The 22,701-nt window shown below is 37.6% G+C and overlaps 1 pseudogene across 1 annotated transcript in view; it reads right to left on the bottom strand.

Moving 5' to 3' along the window:
• The window catches only part of LOC308494217 (large ribosomal subunit protein eL8-like), a 106,951-nt pseudogene extending 97,646 nt beyond the window's left edge, over window positions 1-9,305 (bottom strand). Inside the window, exons 1-2 of the transcript in view lie at window positions 9,159-9,305; window positions 4,863-4,934 (exon numbers count right to left, since the gene is read on the bottom strand). The product of the transcript in view is annotated as a large ribosomal subunit protein eL8-like (transcript). The remainder of the gene's footprint in view (window positions 1-4,862; window positions 4,935-9,158) is intronic.
• Window positions 9,306-22,701: the final 13,396 nt, after the last annotated feature.

Below are 22,701 nucleotides of genomic sequence, written 5' to 3'. Positions count from 1 at the left end.
AAAAATGGGGAAAGGATCTGAACAGACATCTCTCCAAAGAAGATATATAAATTGCCAATAAGTATTTGAAAATATTCTTGATATTATTAGTCATCAGGGAAATGAAAATCAAAACCCTATCCACGTGGACAGCTGAGTCTCAGATGTTAAGGAGGATGTAAAGAAATTAGAACTTTCATACACCACTGGTGGGAATGCAAAGTGGTGCAGCCTCTCTGGAAAAGTTTGGCAGTTCCTCAAAAGAATAAACATAGAGTTACTATAAAACCTAGAAATTCTAATCCTAGCTATATACCCAAGATAAATGAAAACCTAGGCCCACAAAAAACTTGTATACAGATATTCATAGAAGCATTATTAATAGTCAAAAAAATGGAAAAAAACAAGAATGTCCTTCAACTAATGAATGAATAAGCAAAATATAATGCAGCCATACAATGAAATGTTATTTAGCCATAAAAGGGGATGGGATATTGATACATGTGACACCATAAGATAAAACTTGAAAACATTATATAAAGTGAAAGAAGTCAGTCACTAAAGACTGGCTCTGTATTATTTCATTCATATGAAATGTCCAGAATAGACAAATACTTCCAGACAGAAAGTAGAGTAGTGGTTGCCTGGGGATGAGGAGTTTGGGGGTGGGGGAAATGGGATTTATTTTTGGGGTGATGAAAATGTTTAAAACTGATTGTGGTATTAGTCGTCCTTTTCTGAATGTACTAAAAACCATTGAATAAGTACTTTCATTAGGTGAATTATATGGTATATGAATTATACCTCAATTATATATGTCCATATATATTTATATACATATATGCATATATATACATGGATATATGTGTGTGTGTGTGTGTGAATACACACACACACACACACACACACACACACACACACTTCTGGTTTTGCCAAGAGGGAAGATTTCTGGTTCCACCAAAAATGGAGTAGCCTCATCATTCTTCCCAGATTCTTTCTTGTAACTAAAAATCTTTAGATATCATACAACAATAAGCATAGGAGAGTGAAGGATTGAAATAAGGTGGGCAACCTAGGGACCTCAGGTCTTTAGGAATGACATGGCAGTGTGTTCTCTGGATTTCTTCATTATCTCCCCATGTATCTCAGAACACTGCAAAAGCCTCCAACCTGGAACTGGCAACACACAGACCAAAAAGGCTCCAAGGAAACTGTTTCCCTTTAGGCAAAGGATCAAAAAAGTGTGGTCTAACAACATAAAATCTTTTTGACAATATCCATCTTATTCTGGCCAAACACCAATAGAAAAACCACCTCCCTGCCTTCTACAATTTCAGCTGGGACCAGCTGGGAATTGATTTTCCACCACCACTCCCTACCCTCTGCGGTGAGGAAGCAAGCAGCAATTTCTGATTTCCCCAACTGTGTGGTGGTGGTGGTACCCAGCTGGGAGCTATTCTTCATCTAAGCCCAGCAGAACAGGAGGCAGTTATCTGATTCCTCTGCTGGTGTGTTATTGATAAGATGGAGCGGGCAGCTGAGCGTCTATCCTTCTCTAGGCAGTCATTTTGATTCTCTTGCCAGTGTAGTGTCAATGAGGCTGTGGGAAGCGGATCTCCTATTCCTCACCTGGTGAAAGCAGATGCTATGATTCTCCATCAGGGAAGTGTTTGCGGGCTCCGGTGGGGTCAGCTGAGCCTCCCCCCCCAACTCAGTAATGAGACTTACTGAGGCAGTGTGGGGTGCCATCTCATGTCAGTAGGACCCAGTGGAGAGCAAAATGGGTGTAGATTTATTATGGAGAGTGTATCCACCCATTTGTCATTACTAAAAATTAATCCATGGGTAATGGAAAAAAGACCATCAAAATAAAATCTCCAGACTCGCAAGCTTTTAATTCCTCTGACTATTAATGTACATCAGTAATTTGATGCTTATCAAATAATAATACTTATATAACATCTCATAGTTATCACTATACATCCTTTGAGTCCCGTGGGCAAGCAGTACGGGACTTGAAGATGTCAGCATGACCATGGAATGGGTTTTTCATTTTGTTTTCCTTCTTGTTTTGGCTTCATAATCCCATGGTTACTGCAGGTTAGGCTATTTTTGTCTCCAGGCTTCAATGAGCTAGCTGTGTTCATAAAGAAGCAGAACAATGGAGGGAGAATGAGGAGGTAAATGAAGAGGCCGTGGAGGAGGAGGGAGTCTGTACTTGAACAATTATAAATTGTTCATGGGGAATGTTTGAATATTAGTGCTCTTGACTTCTGGCAACACATTTACTGAGAAAATAGCTCCCATTTCTCTACAATGAGAGTGTTCACCAAGTAACAGCTCAGGGCTCCACTTCATTTTCTTTTCGAATTAATCTCCTCAAAGTCTTTCTTCAAGAATCCATTAGTAGGTCAGAGGGCTTAGCATCAGTTTCATTCTGTACTATTCTTTTTCCTCTCATGGCTGTTTTTCCCTGTTTGGGCTCTGTTTTTCCTTCTCCTTTAGGAAGCTATAAAATATGTAAGGGATAAAGTATTTTTCCTTCATTAAAATCCAGAGTATTAGTTATTATGTGCATGTGGTTCTTAGTAAGAACATGGTAATCATTTAGTGGAATGGATGTTGATAAGATAAAAATAACCTTTTTATTCACTAACATGGATTTTTCTAAGTATTTCAGAACATTTGCTAGTATAATGTGAATGTAAATATTCTAGGTGAAAGAAATGCAAATTTTCAAGTCACTGTCCCTTCATTAGGGTTGCTGTAATTTTCATTAGGCTTGTTGTAACGTTAATGGATGTAAGACTGTGCATTGTAACTTATGAAGTTCAATACTCATGGGCAGTATTTTCACCCACTTGAAAACTGAAAAGATTATTGAAAGATTCCTAAGAGGAAACACCGCATTCCATTATTTCTAAAAGTTATAAAGTAAATCCTTTATTAATCTTCATACTGTTTTAACTAATATTTCCCATTTTTAATAAATATAAATAAGACTCTGAAAACTTTGTTGGTATTAAAAAGGGCTAGATATTATTGTGAATACTAGTTACTTTGACCTGGCTGAGAGCTTTAAGCCAAGAGTTTTAGAGTGTAAGTAGGAGATAAAATTCTTATCAGAAACTAAAATTATAGACCCAATAAGTGCTATGGATACCTATACTGGGGGTGCCAAAAAAATGTACACAAGTGGACACTTTGGTCAGCGTTACTCAAGCAGTAGTTCACCATAATCAGAAGTGTCTGGACGCTGATGGGAACCACTTTGAGCACCTCTTGTAATTGCAGAAGTCAAACGTGACTTGTATTCATCTGTTGTTATCGGTATATATTGAGTATTACAATTTTAATACAGTTTTCTGTTCTTAAAATGCGTATACATTTTTTTGGCACCCTCTGTTTATCCAAATAAAAAGAGCACCTCCAAAGTGGTTAACTAGATCCTCCAGCAACTTCTCTCTTATCCTCTAGCTGCGTGGCAACAGCATAAGCTTGTTAGTTTCGAGGAAAGAAAGAGCTTCCTCAGATAAGTTTTTTCTTATCTGAATATAATTGCTCTATCTATTATGAGTTAGTAAACTCTTTTATATTGATATACATAACACATGATTTATAAGCATTATTTATAACTAGGGTGTAAGGATGATATAGCTGCAACAATGGTAACCCATTGATTTACAATTTGATCAATTTATGTAGGTGGCTGCCTTGCTCGCTTACTAGTTCTCATGGATTCCTTCCAAATAAGTAAATTGAGATGAAGAGGATTACCCTTTCAGAGATTTTTTTTTTCCATCAATGGTATGTGAGTAATTGCACACTATTGCTGGAGGCTCAAAGAGCACACACAATGTTTAGTTTTTTACTTACTAAATTTGAAGCATTTTTTTTTTTCCTTAGGAACATAAGGTGAAACTTCTAGTTTCACAAAACAGTTAAAATTTGAAATTGTGATGAGGTGAACAATTCACCAGAAAGTCCTCACAAGAATGCCTCAGGAGAAAGGCAGTCATTTTGAGGGGAAGTTGATAGCAAGAATGTAGCAGGAGAACCCAACAGAAAGGGTGACTCTGACCACCGCACAGCTGCTGGTGGGTGGAAATGGGTGGGACCTTAAGTCCACTTGGTCTTTTCCTGTTCTGGAAGTGATGGTTAGTGAAATATTTGAAAGGAGGAAGTAGAAGAGAGAGGTAAAACAGAAGGGCAGAGTGCCTGAAGAATTTTGGGAAATAGCAGTAAAAGTTTTTCTGGATTGGTGGGTGAGAAAGTAGAGAATAGTTGCAGAACAGAAAAAAAAAAAAAAAACAAGAGAAAAAAAGCTTTTTGTAATATTGCCGTGGGTTATAAGTTAAATCACTAAAATTTTATCTGATATGCAAGTAAAGACTGCAATTCCTTTTAAATTACTTATAGTTGCTGCTCTGTGCTGCTTTGAATGTGACTTTGAGTTGAACCTGAGCCACATGGTATCCTGGATTTATGTTGTTTACAAAAATCCATAATTTCTAAGTGTGAAAAGATACATTAAAAACTGATTTATCTTAGAGTAAGAAGCACAAACTGGGAATAGAAAGAACAATAGACTCCTTGAATTCTTACTCTGTTCTTCCACCAATTACAATGGCCAACTGTCCCCTTATCTAAGGGGGATACATTTCAAGACCCCCAGTGGATGCCTGAAACTGTAGATAGTACTGAACCCTATATGTACTATGTTTTTTCCTATACATACACACTTGTGATAAACTTTATAAAATAGGCACAATAAGGGATTAACAACAATAACTAATAATAAAATAGAACAATTATAACAATATACTGTAATAAAATTTATGTGAATGTGGTCTCTCAAAATATCTTATTGTATTGTAACTCACCTTTTCACTTAAAGGGAGCATTTTAGGGTTTCTCTTTGACATATCAGAATTGCCAGCATCACTACTCTCGTGCTATGGGGCCATTATTACGTAAAATAAATGTTACTTGAACACAAGTACTGGATACTATGCGAGTCTATCAGATAACAATGATGGTGGCTACTATGTAACTAACGGGCAGGCAGTGTATATAATGTGGAGATGCTGGATAAAGGGAAGGATCACATCTTGAGTGGGATGGCGGGAGATTTCATCACGCTACTCAGCCTGGCACACAATTTAAAATTTATGAATTGTTTATTTCTGGAGTTTTTCCATTTAATATTTTCAGACCACCATTGACTGCAGGTAACTGAAGCCGTGGAGAAGGGGGTGACTACTGTGCCTATATGACTCTGGAGAACTTTTAACTATGTACTAGTGATGCAGACTGGCAAAGGAGCCATTTTACAAAACAAGATAAGCAGCTCTCCTGGATATATTCAAAGTAAAACGAGAGCAGAGAGAAAAGAGCATGTAAGAAAAAGAGATAACATTTGAGTTGAAATTTGAAGGATGAGTGGGTAGTTTTTATACAGACATTTCAGGCAGAGGAAATTATATATGCCAAGAAGTAGAGGAGAGGTGTGAGGCAACAGGGCATGTTCTGAGTGTTAGAGACGTTCAGTATTGTCTACCAGGTAAGTATGTAGGAGGAGTTGGGGATAGGATGATGGGGGACAATGATGTTGGCTACTATGCCAGGCAGCTTCTCATTTATTCCAAAGACTCTGAGAGCCATTGGAGGATTTCAAGCAGGGAATGAAAAGTTCTAATTCGCATTTTAGATGGATGGCAGGGTGAGACTGGAGGAAGGGGATAGATAAGGAAAGGTGGCCTTCCCTCTTATATCCTTACATGTCCTTATGTCTCACTCCAGGTGTCCTTATATCTCACTCCAGAGATGCTGAGGGACTGAAAAAGGGCAGTGGCAATGACAATGGGATATTAAAGAATTTCACAGGATCTACAATAGACCTAACTCAGTGATTGGATAAGGGGGATGGTGAGAGAGACTCTGAGTCTTTTAGCCCTTACTGCTCTCCTTGTATATTTCTCATTTGAATTGTAACATTTGTTTGATTAGACATTGAACTTTGCTATTCCATACACTCTCAAGTAATCTATTAGGCAGAATAGCCTACCAGCATTACTTGAAAAAGTTCAATTTTGGGGTCTACCATCAAATCATTGTGTTGGATCCCTGTTAAATTCCTGCCTATCGGAGGTTTTAGATTTATAATGAGAGATTTTTCTTTCAGAGAATCTCTGTAATATTTGTAGGTATATATTCATAGTGGACTACTCTGAGATGACTTGTCTGTTAAAACAAATTTTGACCCTCATGTAGATGCCCTTCAGCTAGTACTCTTAAAATAGGTTGAGGTGTCTTACTCATAAGTGTGTAAAACTCTTAAAAATATCTGATTCATCAAAGCAATCACCATCTGGAATCTTTGGAATTCCTATGGTTTTAAAGTGTACCATAAAGATGTATGTTTCCTCTGACAAGTTTGGAAATATATTGGTTCATTTTCAGATATTCTGATCTAAGATAATTAGGTCTATGCAATTCCCATAATTAACAGCATATGAAACTTTTTGGCAGTTTTAAAAGAATTTTCTTTTTTTTTTTTTTGAGAAAATGTTGTAGTTGGCGTGACTCCTGTTTTTAACTTGTGTTTAACATTCTCCTTTTGTTCCATCCTGAATAGTTGGAGGAGTGCATGATTGAGCCTGTCAATTTGAAATATGATTTTCTAGATTTCAAGATATGGTAGAGATATTTTTTTCCTCTTCTCTTCACATGACTGCAGGAATTAAGTAGCTATTTTGGAACATGTTTTTGTTCCTATTTTGTGAGGAATTCTAGCTGGAACATTCACTTTTCCATTCCTTTAATTATAACAATAACAACAACAACAATTAAAGCTAAAAATTATTGAAATACAGGTATGTTATAACACTATATAAATTTTATTTGTATTATCTCATTTAAACTTCACAATAAGTCTGTGAATATATGCTATGTATCCATGTTACAGATGGATTAAACTGAGGCATAGAAAACTTAAGAAACTTCTTTAATGCTAAGTAGCTCAAACAAATAGAACTAGGATTTGAAACCAGTTTGTCTGACTCTAGAGTCTTAATCACTTTACAATATCAGATGCTTTATATTCTTCTTTGAAATCTATATCTATATATCTAGATATCTATTATCTCTATCTCTATCTCTATCTCTATCTCTATCTCTAGCTCTAGCTCTATCTCTACCTCTATCTCTATCTCTCTACCTATACCTATATCTATACTTATACCTATACCTATATCTATCTATATAAACTTCAAAAGGAACATTGTCAAGACTGGCAATCAAGATAACTTCACATTGGACTTTGTTTCTTGTGTTTCTTGCCAAGTCTGTTATTTTAAAGAATAATTGATTTGCTTAAGACAAAAAAACCCCCAAACTCTACCAGGTTAAAATAGTAATGAGCATACATGTGACAAGTAGGTAAGGTCTGTCTTAAGACATAGATTCAAGTTTTAACTTTTACAGAGTTTGGGCAGAAAAGAGTTCTAAAAATGTGCATTCAAATTAGAAAGAACCTTTTGACAGTGACAGGTCTGAAGTTTTCAACTTACAATCACAGCTCTATTGAAAACCTCAGGCACTTTTCTCACTTCAATTGTGTTGCAGAATTTTTTTTTTTTTTTTTTTTTTAAGTGAGTGTCTCTTGCCTGGGAGACTTGCAAATACCATTTTCATTCAAAAACTTTAGATGCAATTTATATCTTACACAAATGAGAACTATATCTTAATTCAAGAAATTTCCAGAAGTATTCAAACTTATAAAGTAGAAAATATCACTAAAATGCAGTGAAATTAAAGATGGAAACTAACTGTAAGCAAAATTTTGAATCAGACAGCTGTTTTATTGGTGACCAGCCTTCCTAGTAAGCAGTTTCTCTTTTTTGTTGTAGGATAGCAAGTGTCCTTGTGTCCCACATCCACCAAGGTTGTCGTCAGGATCCTTCATAGATCTGACTTCAAATAACTGAAAATAAATGATGGACAAGATACCTCTCATAGGTATTTTCATATTAGAGATCAGAGATATTACCCGAGAAGAAAATAAATAACAACATTTTTGGCAGGAACCAGGAAATAAAGGTAGTTATTTAAGCTCATGAGAGCTTTGCGGTCCCTCTTGAAAGCACAGCAGTGCTTGTCTATATGCAAAGCTGACCCTATCTCTGTAGCTAATGTTATCTTTTCACAGATTGAGCCAGGTTTGATATTTCTTTACTGGTCAAATCAGTCCATCAGCCATATTAAAATATCTAGTGTATATAAGGGAGAGTATGTCAATGGTCCATGTCCTTTAATTTCAAGCTAATGGGATAAAAAGAAACTACAGGTAACTAAACCCACAACTGACATTTGTTTACTGTGTTGCAGTTTGCAAAAAACTTTGTATATGCATTATCTCATTTAATCTTTCCCTTACATCTAAAAAGTAGGCATTTTTTGTTATTTCTCCTTTTCAGCTACAGACACTAAGCCTTAGAGAGGATCTGAGCCAGTCTCAAGTCATCTGGCTATTAAACTGCAAAGCAAGGGCTTGAACCCATGTCACTGCTTCCTGCAATTCTTGGGACATGGTAGCTAAATAAATATTGATTTTCTTTCTCGTTTCTTCACTGGCTTTCTGCCTTCCTGCCCTCAGTCATTGTTCCCTTCCTTTCTTCTTTAAATCTGTCAACTCACCAATTTCTTCTCATGGAAATAAATCAAATAAATGTGAAATATCAGTAGTATCACCTAAATATGTTTTAATAATAAATTGTTGAGTAGAAGTATGTTTGAAACAAATACGTATAGCCCTGAAACAACAAATATTAGTTTAGTGACTATATAGTGAATGAATGAGAGATCAATAAATTATAACAGTAGAGAAATCTAGGCAAGTTGAGGGTTTGTCAGCCGAGGAGAACTAAATGTGTGGTATGTGGAAGACTTTTTGGCCTTCCCTCTCTATTAGTGCATGCCGAGTCGCTATCTAGTAATGATCCCATTTACTTTGTCCTTTTTTGAGCTATTTAGTCAAAGACAGCTTTCACAAAGAAAGCCTCTAATTTAGAACTGAGTTTCTTGCATGATTTAGTTATGGGAAGTCATGAATATTAGGGCAAGATTTATATAATCAGAAAATGGCCGTTTTTGATTTGGTTCCTTGATCTGCCATGCACTTCACTGCGCTGTGCAGCCAGGAAAGCGGGGGCTTGTTGCTGCTGCTTCTGCTGTTGCTGTTCATGTGATGGGGAGAAGTCGTCCAGTCTCAGCTCAGGGCCTGAGAAAAGTGACCTGGCAGCTTGGGTTCTTGAGCACCATGCCATTGTCTCCATGTGGAAAACGGAGTGGGGAGAGTAGGGAGAAACAGAGGAGTGTGAGTACTGGGGGAGCCAAGGCTATGGCTGGGAATTGGGCAGGAGCAAGGTGAGAATTTTGTGTAGACACAGGAAGCACAGAGAAATGTGTCAAAGTCACAGGCAGGGCAATCAGATGTATCAAATTACAGCCAAGAGGATACAGCAACTAAGGCAGGTAAGAAGGAAAGGGTCAGAAGACCTGAGTTCAAAGCTGAGCCTACATTACTCATTTCCTGTGTGGAAGCTAGAAAGTCATTTCTGTGTTATGAGCCTCAATTTCCTTGTCTGTTCAAAGAGGATATTAGTATCTTTGCTTCTCAGTCATGATGACGGTCTGAAAATAAAAAGAGATATTGTAATCCACACTTGGTAACCAATACAACTTGAAATGCAAGGGAGGACAGTTCCCAAAGGAAAATTAAGGTGTCTTACCAATAGAATTGGGGGAAAACACTGTGCAGGCAAAACTAAGAGACGTCCACCAGGGGAGCTAAAAGTATGCATCTCTCTCTTTATTTATAAATTAAGAGAGTTATGAAAGTAGTGTGCTGGCAAATGTTCAACAACTGGCCCCCTTCCTCTCCAGCCCCTGAGATAATGCACAAGTGCGCACGCAATGCACACACATACACACACAAACACACACACATAATTATTTTTTACAATATAAAGGATATGTAGCATGAAATTTACTACTAATATTATAATATACAATACTCCTTATTGGAAATTTCATATAGCCAATTGATTCTCATAAAATGCTTTCATTGATTCTTGTCAAACTTTTTTATATATTCAGTCTATGATTGTAGTTGAGGGACGAGTATAGTTCTTTTTTATTTAGTTTCAGGTGCACAAAACAATGTAATAGTTAGATATTTACACCCCTCACAAAGAGATAACCCCCATCCTCAATATACATATATACATTCTTGACATTCACTATTGTTCAGCTTCAGCTTCAGGTGTACACAGCAGTGGTCAGGCACCTACACAATCCATGTAGTGGTCTCCATAAGAAGAAAAGTGTCCATTGGATACCCTACAAAATCTTTACAACATTATTGATTATATTCCCCAAACTGTCTTTCATATCCTGTGGCAATCTTGTAGTTGATAGTTGTGCTTTCTAATCCCCTCACCTTCACCGTCATCTTCACCCTCTTCCCATCTAGCAACACTCAGTTTTTTCTCCATATCTCTAAGACTATTTCTGATTAGTTTGTTCATTTATTCTATTTTTTTAGATTCCACATATAAGTAAGATCATATGGTATTTGTCTTTCTCCATCTGACTTATTTCACTTAGCATAATTTTCTCTAGGTCCACCCATATTGTTGCAAATGGTTTAAGATTTCATTCTTCTTTATGGCCAAGTAATATTCCATTGTATAAATGTACCACAGTTTCTTAATCTAGTCATCTATCGATGGGCATTTCGGTTGTTTCCATGTCTTGGCTATTGTGAATAGCACTGCAATAAACATAGGGTGCATAATTTTTTTTGAATTAGCATTTTGGAATTCTCTGGATGGATTCTTAAGAGGGGAATTGCTGGGTCGTAAGGTAGTTCCATATTGGAACTACCATATGTTGTATATGGTATGTTGTATATGGTATGTTGTATATTCCATATGTTGTATATGGCTACTTTTAAGCAACAAAGGCAGAATTCAGTGGTTCTAGTAAAGATCACATGGTCTATGAAGCCTCAAATATTTGTTATATGGCCTTTTTCAGAAAAAAATTTCCAACCCTGGTGTAGGTAATCAATGAAAAATAAATCAACATTTGCTGACTTCCTTGGTATAAATGTTCACACCATGGCTGATTTTAGGTTGCAAAAATGACATCATTGAACACAGAATTGAGAAGAGATGTGTAGTAGTACGATTTCCACGATAGATTCAATAGATATAAATATCTCAAGAGCACATAATAGTTAAACGTTCTAAATTAATTGGGAATTGATGACTTTTGAGTATTTATTACCCTTTGTTTTTAATATAATTACTTGTAAGTTTATATAATACAATTTTTAATACCAGCTGTGTTTAACAACCAGCTTGTAAAATTCCTAAGTATTTAACAATTAATTGACTTTTCAAGTGCCAATGTAAACCAGCTCCAGCTTACCAAAGCTCATCTTAAATTCCAGATAGCATTTCAAGTTTCCTTTAGTTGTTACATTGCAGTAGCTTTAAATCTCTATATCTAAGATTGTCCATAATCTGGGTTTTCCAAAATAGAAGAAAAATAATAATTTTAAGGTAAACTTCAATTTTAGTGGTCTTTAATAAGTATGAATAGCTTTCACATTTTCTAATTATTCCTCCAACTTTCTTGATCATAAGTTTCATTTGGATGATTATTTAAAAATATAAATTTCTAGACCACTTTCCTGGAGATTTTAATTCTGAGGGTCTGGGTTGGGACCTGGACAACTTTATTTTTGTTTAATACTCCTATGATCATGTTGGGAAACCTTGATATTGTACTGTGGCTTCAGTAGAGGAATTAGCAGTAACTGTTATCCATTTACAAGAAAATAAATGTATACCTTCTTACACCAAAATAAATCTGAATAGATTTGCACATAAATTTGCACATAAAAAGTTAAAAAGAAAACAGAAAAAAAAAAGCATATTTAAAATGTTGGAGAGTGTCCAGCTTTTCTAAGCAAGAAAAGATTGATGCATTTTATAATATAAAAATGTTAAACATATCTACAATTAAAAACAAATGATGAACTGAGGAAATATTGTATTATATGTGACAAAGGATTAATATTGTTAATTTAGAAAGATCTCTTTGGAGTCAATAAGAAAATTCTATCACCCCAAAAGAAAATGGATAGAGGCTATGAATAGCAAAAAAGTAGAAATACAAATGGCCAATACATTTACAAAGTAGTTCAACTGCATAAAAATTATTGAAGTAAACATTTCTCCTATAAGATTGACAAAGACAAAAATAATTTCAAAACTTTAAGTCAATAGGGTAGGTGAAATACTTTCAGACTATGGATCATGAGTGGTAGAGTAAGTTGGAATAACTCTTGCAGAAGGTTTCAAAATGTAAAACATTCAAGGCTTTAGATTTAATAATTCCATCTCATTAAATTTTTTCACATTAAAGAGATAGTTATACAAATGTGAACTCAATGGGGTGGTATTTTAATAGCCAAAAAAAAAGTAAAGGAATAAACTTAAATGCAAATTCATAGGGCACATACTATGTTTCCCTGAAAATATGACTGGGTCTTATATTAATTTCTGCTCCAAAAGATGCATTAGGGCTTGTGTTCAAGGATGTCATCCTGAAAAATCATTCCAGGGCTTATTTTCCGGTTAGGTCTTATTTTTGGGAAAACACGGTATATACCAAAGAGACATTACAACATATAACTTTCATTAAAACAGATATCTTTATTCTAATGAAATAGAGCTTGCCTGTGGTTATCAATAGCTCCAGGAAAAATCTAGTGCTGGTTGCATAATTTTTATGTAGGAAAGTTTAAAACAGTAATCCATTTGGTTGTGAGTGGTAAGGATTTGAGAGAACACTCTATCTTTTACTTACACTGTTAGCTTCTTTGGGGTAGTTTTAGGGAGGAAGAGCTCATGGAAACAATGGTGTTATTGACCATTCCAAATTATCCAACACTCTCTAGATCCAATTTTGCAAATATAAAGTTTACCATGTTTGTCTCATTTGCAAGCCCAGATTCCTTAAAAGCCCCCAAAGTCAGTTAATCATATTTTTAGCCTCTTTCAGGCTAGTAATTTTATCCTTATAAACATTTAAAATTCTAAACTGAAGTGGCACTATGATCACTAAGACTAACCATAACTTATTTTGCCCTCTTTTGTCTCAGCCTGACACTCCAGGAACATCTGTGAATCACTTGAGCATACTTTTTCTCCAGTAGGGCGAATCTTTTTTTTTCTTTTCCCTAAACATTTTATTAAGGAGAAAAATCAAACCATTATTGTGTTAACCTATCTCACATTTTTTCCTTAAAGAATGAGTCCAAATAGGTTAGGATCTCGCTTCTCAGATGGGCAGTTGTATACCCTCAGTCTACACGGAACATATGCCCAGAGTTTATTCAATGAAAAACAATTTTCAAATGATTTTATATTACAACAGTAAAGATTCGTTCCAGGGTGTATTACCTACTTGTGTTGATCTTTAAGCTAAATCAGGAGAGTTCAAAGATATTTTGAAGTTGTTGCTCATAAAACTTAGGGATCTTTCACAATTCTCCATCCCCACTCCATCATCTAGACTATAGTGAGTTCACATTTTCATTCTTTTCTGCCATTTAGGGTTTTGTTTTATGGTACCTTCAGAAAAGTAGTATGTTAGAGACTCGGTTTCTGCTCTTCAGGATGTTTCAGTGCAATCTAGTTTGCACCTTTCCCTTATACTCGGCCATCTCTCATGCGATGATGCCCAGGCACATAAAGACTTACTCCCTGATACCTCCTCACAGCCAGAGCGTCCTTATAATCTACCTGTCAGACCTGTTCATGGTAGTGCTGATTCCCCACCTGAAGCTTGTCTGCATGCTGCTTAGGGCCTCTATGAAGTCCTAAAGGCATTTTCTGCATGGTTGCTATCCTCTAGCCCATTCAAATAATTCATGTAATTCAAATGAACTAATGTAAATGTAGGCCCTCCAGCCACATGGCTTCCCAATCCTTGTTTCATGGATGCTAAGGATCGATTTGGAAAGCCAGAGTCACAGCAGTTGGAGAAACCAATACAAGGAACTGCAGCATTTTTCCAGATGTTTCTCTTTCTGCTCAGTTTAGAGAGGACTTGAAGGGCATTAGAATTTTTCTATGATTACAGATATCTGCAAGAGTCAACCTGCCCATCTGTGACACTGGCAGAGGTGACAGACACTCTTAGCCTCACTCTCATCACACCAGCAACAATTTTTTATTGATTTTGTTCTCATGGTTCGGAGAATAGAGTTTAACTGTTAGACTTATCTCTGTCCTAGTGTTGCTAGGCTATTTAGATTGGAAGTCACAGGAGCAGAAAATCTTGGTAATGTTAAAAAATTTTTGGTTAGCTTTCAAGTATTACACTCAGTGGGTGAATCAAAAAATCATTTTGAATCTGAAGGTTACTCATGTAATAATTAAGATGACACATTTCCAGTTCACCCTTCCTGACAAATGTTTCTTTAAAGAGACAGGATGCCTCAGAGAAAGCTTGCAAGATGTGACACATCAGCAGAAATTGTTTCTGTACAGAATGTTTTTCAAAGATTTTTTTCCTGAGTAATCACTGGCATTTCCCCCGTTTTGCTACAGTCTTTGCACAACCTTCTGTTACTTCATGCTTGTTATTTTTGTGCTGTTAGTAAGGTTTCATTTTTTAAACAACTTCTAAAACCACAGTATGTGTAAAATTGGGTTTAAAATCAGGCAAACACCCTGATTTGAATACTGATTAGGACGAAGCACTCTCATCAATAAACATGGAGCCACAATGACCTCGGGAGAGCGAGGACCTTGCAATATGCATCAATTGTGTTTGGGAAAAAGCTTTTACTTACGACTCCAAAGTCTGCTTCAATTCAAGTTCCCAAATACAGCGGACTTGAAGCAGCTGCCCCACCTGCCAGTACTGCATTGGGCACGGCTTCTATTTTAGTCAGGAAGTCAGGCAGCATAATACCAATATACATAGTCATTTCTCTAGCACATCTTTTCCTTTTTCCTACCCCACATTGCTCTTTAGGGGTTTTGGGAATGGCTTTGCATCCTAGACATGCACTTAGGGAGGTACTGACTCATTATTCCTCAGGCTTGCTCTGATTCTATTACACAGATTTTAAAAACAGAAAAAATATCAAAATGTACTAATTTCCCATCAGAAGAATAGGGTGGTTTCATGCAGTATGACTAGATATTGATCCCATAGCAGGCTGGTGGAGGACAGCAGCTGGGAATTCAAGGCCATTCATGTGACGGTTGCAAGAGGGGCTGTTTGGGTGCCTAGGGAAGGAGTCAGGGAACATCTCATCAGCACTCCCTTCATCCTCCATTTGGGGAACTGATGGGTACACTTGCATAGTGTGTCCCACTGGGCTTCACGGGCCAGCAGGGTGAGGTCAGCGGAAGCTTCCCCCAGTCTCAAAGCCCAGATCCAGCAGCTGAGCACAGTCCGTTCTAGACTGGGGTAGATGCCAGCTCCAGAAAATAAGAGACAATGTGGCTGGGCAGAGTGGGCATCTCCATTCTGCCCCATTGCTAACAGTGTGTGGCCAATTGGATCCCCAGGAAAAATGTATGGGTGACAGAAAATTTGTGCAGTGGAAAAACCTGTCTCAATATCTATACCTGCTGGGGGCTACTCTCCCACTTCTGTCCCCACCCCAACCATTTCGCCTCTGCTCCTCCCTTCTTCCCAATCATCCAGGTTCAGTGTTTTACCACCTGCAGGTAAGCTAAGACTCAGAGCAGAGATTTTTCCTTGTTTGTTTGTGGAAAATCTTTTCACAATGCAGAGATTTCAGTAGTCGTTTGAAACCTGAGAAAAATAAAATGGTGGTGGGGAGGAGGTAGGAAAGAGGGTGCAAAGAAGAGAGAAAAATAGAGAGACACTACACACTAAGTCAGAAGTTCCCAGAAGGAGCAACCTTGTGAAAAATTTACAACCCTATTGATGGCTATTTAGCCACACATCTGAGAGATCCCGGGAGGGCTAATAAGCTTTGACAACTGGTACTCCATCTCATTTTTTTCACAGCTTTATGAGATACTCTACAGACCCCATCTCATTGGTATTAATGTTGTAACAGCTTACAGGCTCACTTGCAGTGTTATCAAGCCCTCTGCTTTCAGTCCTGCTATGGGCATGGACCTCACAGGAGCCGTCCTGAGCCTTCTGTAGGTATCAGGGGCAAAGCTTTCAGCACAGCTGCCCTTGTATCACTTCTGAATGGGGATCCTGGTGATATATTCAGCTTCAACACAACTTGCTAGATTTCAAGGTATAAAATGTCCTGAAACACAGGTGCTGGGGAAAAGATGTGCTTTGCTTTAGTCCTAGACAGCTTTTTGGCCTCGTTCTCACAAAATAAATAACTCATGGGAAAATACTTAAATGAATCTGCCTGCTTCAGAAAGGCAGAGGTGAGAATATCAGGTTTGATAGGCATGGCTGGGACACATGAAGTGAGGTTTCACACTGTAAACCCAGCCCTGAGAGGGGCATTGGCTTACTTTTAAAATATGAGCATTTCCAGGGGCTGAGTTCATCACTGAGGTTTTAGGAAAGAGCAGATTATATTCAATTTACGAAAGAAAAGTCACTTATTAAGGAGTGACAGTGTGCAGGACATCATGCTCCTGGAGAAGGATCTTAATATTGATTTCTGTTTGTGTCTCCTAATGCAAAATTGCTGCAGTAAAATGAAATAAATATTGATGGGGACAGAAAACTAGTATTAGAAAGACCATTATAGCTAAAGCATACTATGATAGTAAATTCGTGATTATTCCACGACATCAGCAGCTGCCAATAGAAAGCATTCGGGTGAAGAGCAGTCACCAGAGGATTATATGTAATAGCGATCTCAAAGGGGGAGTACAGGGAGGTGTGGAATCATCTTTGTCTTTTGTGTCTAAAGTGCCTTACTTGTGGCTTTTGTTACATAAATGTGGTGCTTTCACACAAAGGTATGAAGACATTTACTTACATCCTCTATGGAAAACTGCAGTTATGGTGAATAAAAGAGCATCTAGAAACTGAAGCATTATTTAAAGAAAGATGGCGATGTGATGATATGCCATCTATGCCTATGGGGAGAGCAGTGTTCCAGCAGAACACACACTCTAAGAGTAGGTCATCTGTGCTCTTTCTTGCCCATACACTGCAGTTCACTCTCTCAAGTATAACTTAGCTCAGACATTTTACATGATTCCAAATGATAGCTTTGCTGGGTAGAGTAATCTTGACTATAAATCCTTGCTTTTCATCACTTTGAACATTTCCTGCCTTCTGGACTGCAAAGTTTCTGTTGAGAAATCAGCTGATGGTCTTATGGGAGCTCCTTTGTAGGTACCTAATTGCTATTATCTTGCTGCTTTTAAGATTCTTGCTTTGTCTTTAAACTTTGGCATTTTAATTATGATGTGTCTTGGTGTTGGCCTCTTTAGGTTCATCTTGTTTGGGACTCTCTGCACTTCCTGGGCTTGTATATCTATTTCCTTTAACAGGTTAAGGAAGTTTTTCATCATTATTTCTTCAAATACATTTTCAATTTCTCGGTCTCTCTCTCTTCTCCTTCTGGTACTATGATGAAAATGTTATTACGCTTGATGTTGTCTCATAGGCCCCTTAATCATCATTTTTTTGGATTCTTTTTTTTTTTTTTGCTGTTGTGATTTGGTATTTTCTTCTACCTTATCTTCTAAATTGCTGATTCAGTCCTCCTCTTCATCTAAACTACTGCTGATTCCCTGTAATGTATTCTTCATTTTTATTAGTATATTCTTTATTTCTGACTGGTTGTTTTTATGTTTTCTATCTCCACTTTTATGTTTCCTATCTCTTTGATGAAGTTCTCCCTGAGATCATTGAACATCCTTAAAACCAGTAGTTGGAACTCTGTGTCTGGTAGATTGCTTGTCTCCATTTTATTTAGGTATTTTTCTGGAGCTTTGCTCTGTTCTTTTATTTGGGACATGTTTCTTTGTATCTCCATTTTGGCTGTCTTCCCATTTTGTTTCTATGTATTAGGTAGGGATGCTATGTCTTCTTATCTTAGTCAAGTGGCCTTATGTAGTAGGTGTGCTGTGGGGCCCAGTGGCACAGTCTTCCAGGTCACTTGTGCCATGCACTCCAGGTGTGTCCCTTGTGTGGGTTGTCTGTGCCCTCCTCTTGTAGTTGAGCCATGGTTGCTATTTGCATGTGAGTGAGAGGTGTTGACTCTTGGACTGATTGGTTGTGAGGACTGGCCATAAGTACAATGGAGGAGCTGTAGTGCAGGGGCAGACCATACAGAGCAGGATCTGCCTCATCAGGACTCATCAGGATTGATGCCTAGGTGTCAATCTGTCCCCTAGGTGTGTCATCCTTGGAGGTGGCTCATTTCAAAGCTTGCCACCAGGGGCACCAGCCTCAGAGCCAACTGGGAGAGGACCCGCTGTAGGTCAGGTTCAGCCACAGCTGGTGTCCTACTCAGGGCCACGCAGTGGGAGCCAGAAAGAAATCCACAGATGGCCTCCACACGTGTCATGCTTGGAAGTGCCTCGAGAGGCCAAGCCATGAACCAAGTCCTGCTGCCGCTAGTGCTAGGTTTAAGGCTGCTCAGCCAGAGGTACAGGACATGCTCAAGCCAGATACTGCTTGTCTGGGTTCTGTGTACCTTTGAGAGACCCTAGGAAAGTCTGCAGCATGAGCCAAGGCTGGAGGTTTGTACAAAAAAGCCACTGGAAGTGATTTAGGTGTGTCCGGAAATTGGGTGGGGCAGGGTCTGAAATCACCAAGCAGAGATGAAGGATCAGTGTTAACCAGCCTGATGGAGACTCAGATATAGTGGCCACCCGCATCTGCGTGCTGGGAAGGTAGAGGGCTGAAAGAAGGAACAATGGCCTCTGCCAGCTCCTCCATCTAGGAGAAAGTGCCCCCTTTACCCCCATCCTGAAGCCAGACAACTCAGTTCCCCACCATATGTCCCTGCCACCTCTCCAGCTGCTGTACCGGCAGTGGAGCTCAGAGACAGTGTTTCTGTTGGTCAGTAAGTCCTTGTGTGGTCCTTTTAAGAGGAGTGCCTGGACTCCAGCCAGCCTCTGTCTCATTTAGTCACAATCTCTGCTGGTTTTCACAACCAGATGTTATGGGAACTTCTCTCCCCGGCACTGGAACCCTGGGCTTGGAAGGGGCTGGTCCCCCCTTCCAAGGGGGACCTCTGCATCTGAGATACCTCTCCCGATTTTTAATGGTCACACGCAGATGTAGGAGCAGCTTCTTCTGCATCTCTGCCCCTCCTACCAGTCTCAAGGTGGCCTCTTCTCTATGTCCTTAGTTGTAGGGCTTCAGTTCAGCAAGATTTCAGGTGATTCTCAATGATGGTTGTTTTGTTGTTTAGTTGTAATTTTGATGTGGTCATGAGAGAAGGCAAGCACAACGTTTGCCTACTCCACCATCTTGACTGGAACTCTGAATTTTATTTTTTAAAGGAAATATTATATTTACTTTCTTATGCCATTTGAAACTTCAGAAACTTGATATTCTGGAATATACCATATTCCATCAGTTGATGTACCAGTTGAGTACATATTTTATCAGTTCCTTAATGGTGGACATTCATGTTGTTTCTGTTTCTTGGTTAGTATTAAAAACATGCTAAAATAAATACTTTGTTGCTTACAGAAATGTGTCTACATTTATGATTATCTCCTTAGGATATTTTCACAGAAGAGCAATTACCGGGTAAAAAGAAAATGAACAGTTATAAGACTCTTGATATATATTGCTATTTTTGGCTTTCTGGGATGGTTTTACTCCTGGAAACAATATGTGAGGGAGTTTATTTCTTGTAAGATCATTAGATACTTTCATTAAAAAAAAAATCTTAATAATTTGTTTGAATAAGACCCATTCTATTTTGCTGTTCTAAATTACAATTCTTTCATTAATAATGAGTCTGAACATTTTCCCATCTTTTTAGACATTTGCATTTCATCTTTTGAAATAATTGATTCACATTCTTTACCCGTTTATGCATTGGTTTTTAGTGGTTTTTCTTATCAACTTGAATTTATTATAATTTTAAGATATTAACCCTTTGCAATTTTGTTCCATGTGTCTGGAAACATACATACAATTTCCTTTAATTCTTCTTATTTTAAATGCAAAGAAGCTAATAATTTCCAGAATTTTTTTCATTTTCTATTTCTTTTTTTTCATGTCTCAAATAAATGTAGCAGAGTCTCCTAGGTAACCTAAACTAGGATTCTGAGTTTGGCTGTTTGTGGAACTTGTGGATGGAGCCACCTCATTTATGGAGCATGTATTTATCAGAGCTGCTATTTATTATAATGCCAGGAATTGGTTTGACAAAGAATGAGAAGGTTGTCTTTATCAGAGATGCTGGCTTACTGACTGGTCCACCAGAAAGAATCAAACCCTACTGGTTTCCTTCTTCACCCTTTGGACTGGGTTGTTCTAAGTAGTGAAGGGTGAGAAAGATGATGGGGGTTGATTGCTGAGAGATACCATAAGAGCTGGGTACCAGTAATTCTGTTCCCAAACCAGAAGACCATGTGCAGCCTGAGTCAGATGGAGGGCCATGTTTTCATTTGTACATGATACTCCCTGACGTCTCAAAGTGTGTTGTTTTGGAGAACTTGAGTGATAACATTCTAGACAGCATCATTTGCTTTCTGACATAGGAACCGTCGGCGGCAGTTATGAAGCACCTAAATGTGGAGTTATGGACAGGTCTTTCACTTATTAAGAGAAGCTACATAGGGGAGAACAAAAAGTGCAAATGATTTGTGAGCATATGTAAGGTTCTCCCTTGGAAGATTGGGGATACTGAAGGGCCCACACATATAAAATTCCTTATATAAGAAAAAAAGGAACTTGAGTTGTTTATATTAGTGTGATTATACCTATAGGTGGTTGAGCCTTAGAAGACATCATTAACATTTAGAAACTTTCCCAGAAATTTGATTAATATCGAGAGATATTTTGAATATAGAGTTGACTAAACTTAATGACTGATTAGCTTTCAGATGTAAGAAAAATGAGGCTTCCTGAGGACTGGCTGTACTAGAGTTTCCAATTTGAGCAATTGGGTAGATTTTTGCCTAAATCTTTGTTGTGATCTCATGATATTTAAAGGTAGAGAATTTTAGAAAGCCCTTTGAAATATATAAGTGGTTGAGATACTGTGTTTCCCTGAAAATGAGATATACCCCAAAAACAAGCCCCAGTTAAGATCATCAGCCAGACGGACACATTTAATGTGTTATGGCGATGTTCCAAAAGAAGAGGGCATGGCTATGTTTGCATAAATGTAAATTGTTGTACATGAAAAAAATAAGACATCCTATGAAAAGAAGCCCTAATGCATCTTCTGGAACAAAAATTTATATAAGGTCTTATTTGTGGGGAAATATGGTATAAAACCCAGTCTTATTTTCAAGGAAACACAGTAGGAGAGAGAGTTCAGGAGATATATTTGAAAATCATGAGAAATGGGTAAAAGTTAGAACCATGAAAGTAGATAACATTAACTAGGGAGTATATTATCTATTCATGATTCATTCTGTCTTTTATTCTATGATTCATTCTTTGGCTTTTCCAGAAAATATTTAAATCTGTGAAACTCAGAACATTGAGGCGTCTTGGTTTCATTTATGAGATATATTTCCATGGAGTGACTGGGGAGAAGCCAGATTACAGTGGGTTGAGTATGAGGAGTAAATGAGAGGAGAGGAACTGTTGGCACAGGTCTCAGGGTCTGGAAGGAAGGGAAAAAAAGAAAATGTAATCAAGACTGGGAAGCTGAATCCTTAGAAGTGATTCTGTTTTGGATGGGGAAAAATGAAAGGGATATATGTTTTTTAGGAGAGCAATGGACTGAGTTCTTTATGTACATTATCTCATTTAATCCAAACTCTTGTGAGACATGGATTATTGTTCCTATTTTACTGATGAGGAAATTGAAGTTAGACAGTTTGCCCATTGTTACATAGCTTGAAACTGATGACATAGCTAGAAAACCTGTTGTCTTGAAAGCTCTCAGCTGAGAGAGAAAATCAAGGCACAAGAATGAGGTGGGTAATTAATGTAAATAAATCCAGGAGGATGTTGAAAGAGATGTAGTCCATCCATTCAAAGATGGTTCATATTGGAAAGGAAATAGCATTTTCCTCTGAGAAAGGAAAAAAGAAAAGGATTAGTATGGAGTTAAATGAGAAGGTAAGGAGTCAAAGAAGAAAGACATGTGTATCTGATGGCCTCTATTTTTTTAGTAGGGTACTATGATATTTATTGTCGTCAGGTTTTGGAATTTTTTCTAGGATGATTAGGAGAAAATTAAAAGTTATAAACAGCTGCATGGGAGATAGAGCTAGGCCAAGGGATGGGAAAAGTGATAGAAATGCTGTTTATCACTGATAGTCTCTGAGGGTAAAAATTTATGTTTAAATAGATATAAATAGCATGTGTATGTGATTATTCATAGTCCTTCACTTGGGACCTGTGAGCAAAAATAGATGTTTTATTTTCTTTAGGTTGGGGATCTGCAAAGAAATGCCCCTAATTCATATTATTGAGTACCAGACCTGTGCTAAATGCTGGGGATATATACACAGTGAGTCA

The sequence above is a fragment of the Rhinolophus hipposideros genome, assembly GCF_964194185.1.
Source record: "Rhinolophus hipposideros genome assembly, chromosome: 3".
NCBI classification, from domain to species: domain Eukaryota; kingdom Metazoa; phylum Chordata; class Mammalia; order Chiroptera; family Rhinolophidae; genus Rhinolophus; species Rhinolophus hipposideros.
This window is presented reverse-complemented; position numbering and strand designations above follow the sequence as displayed.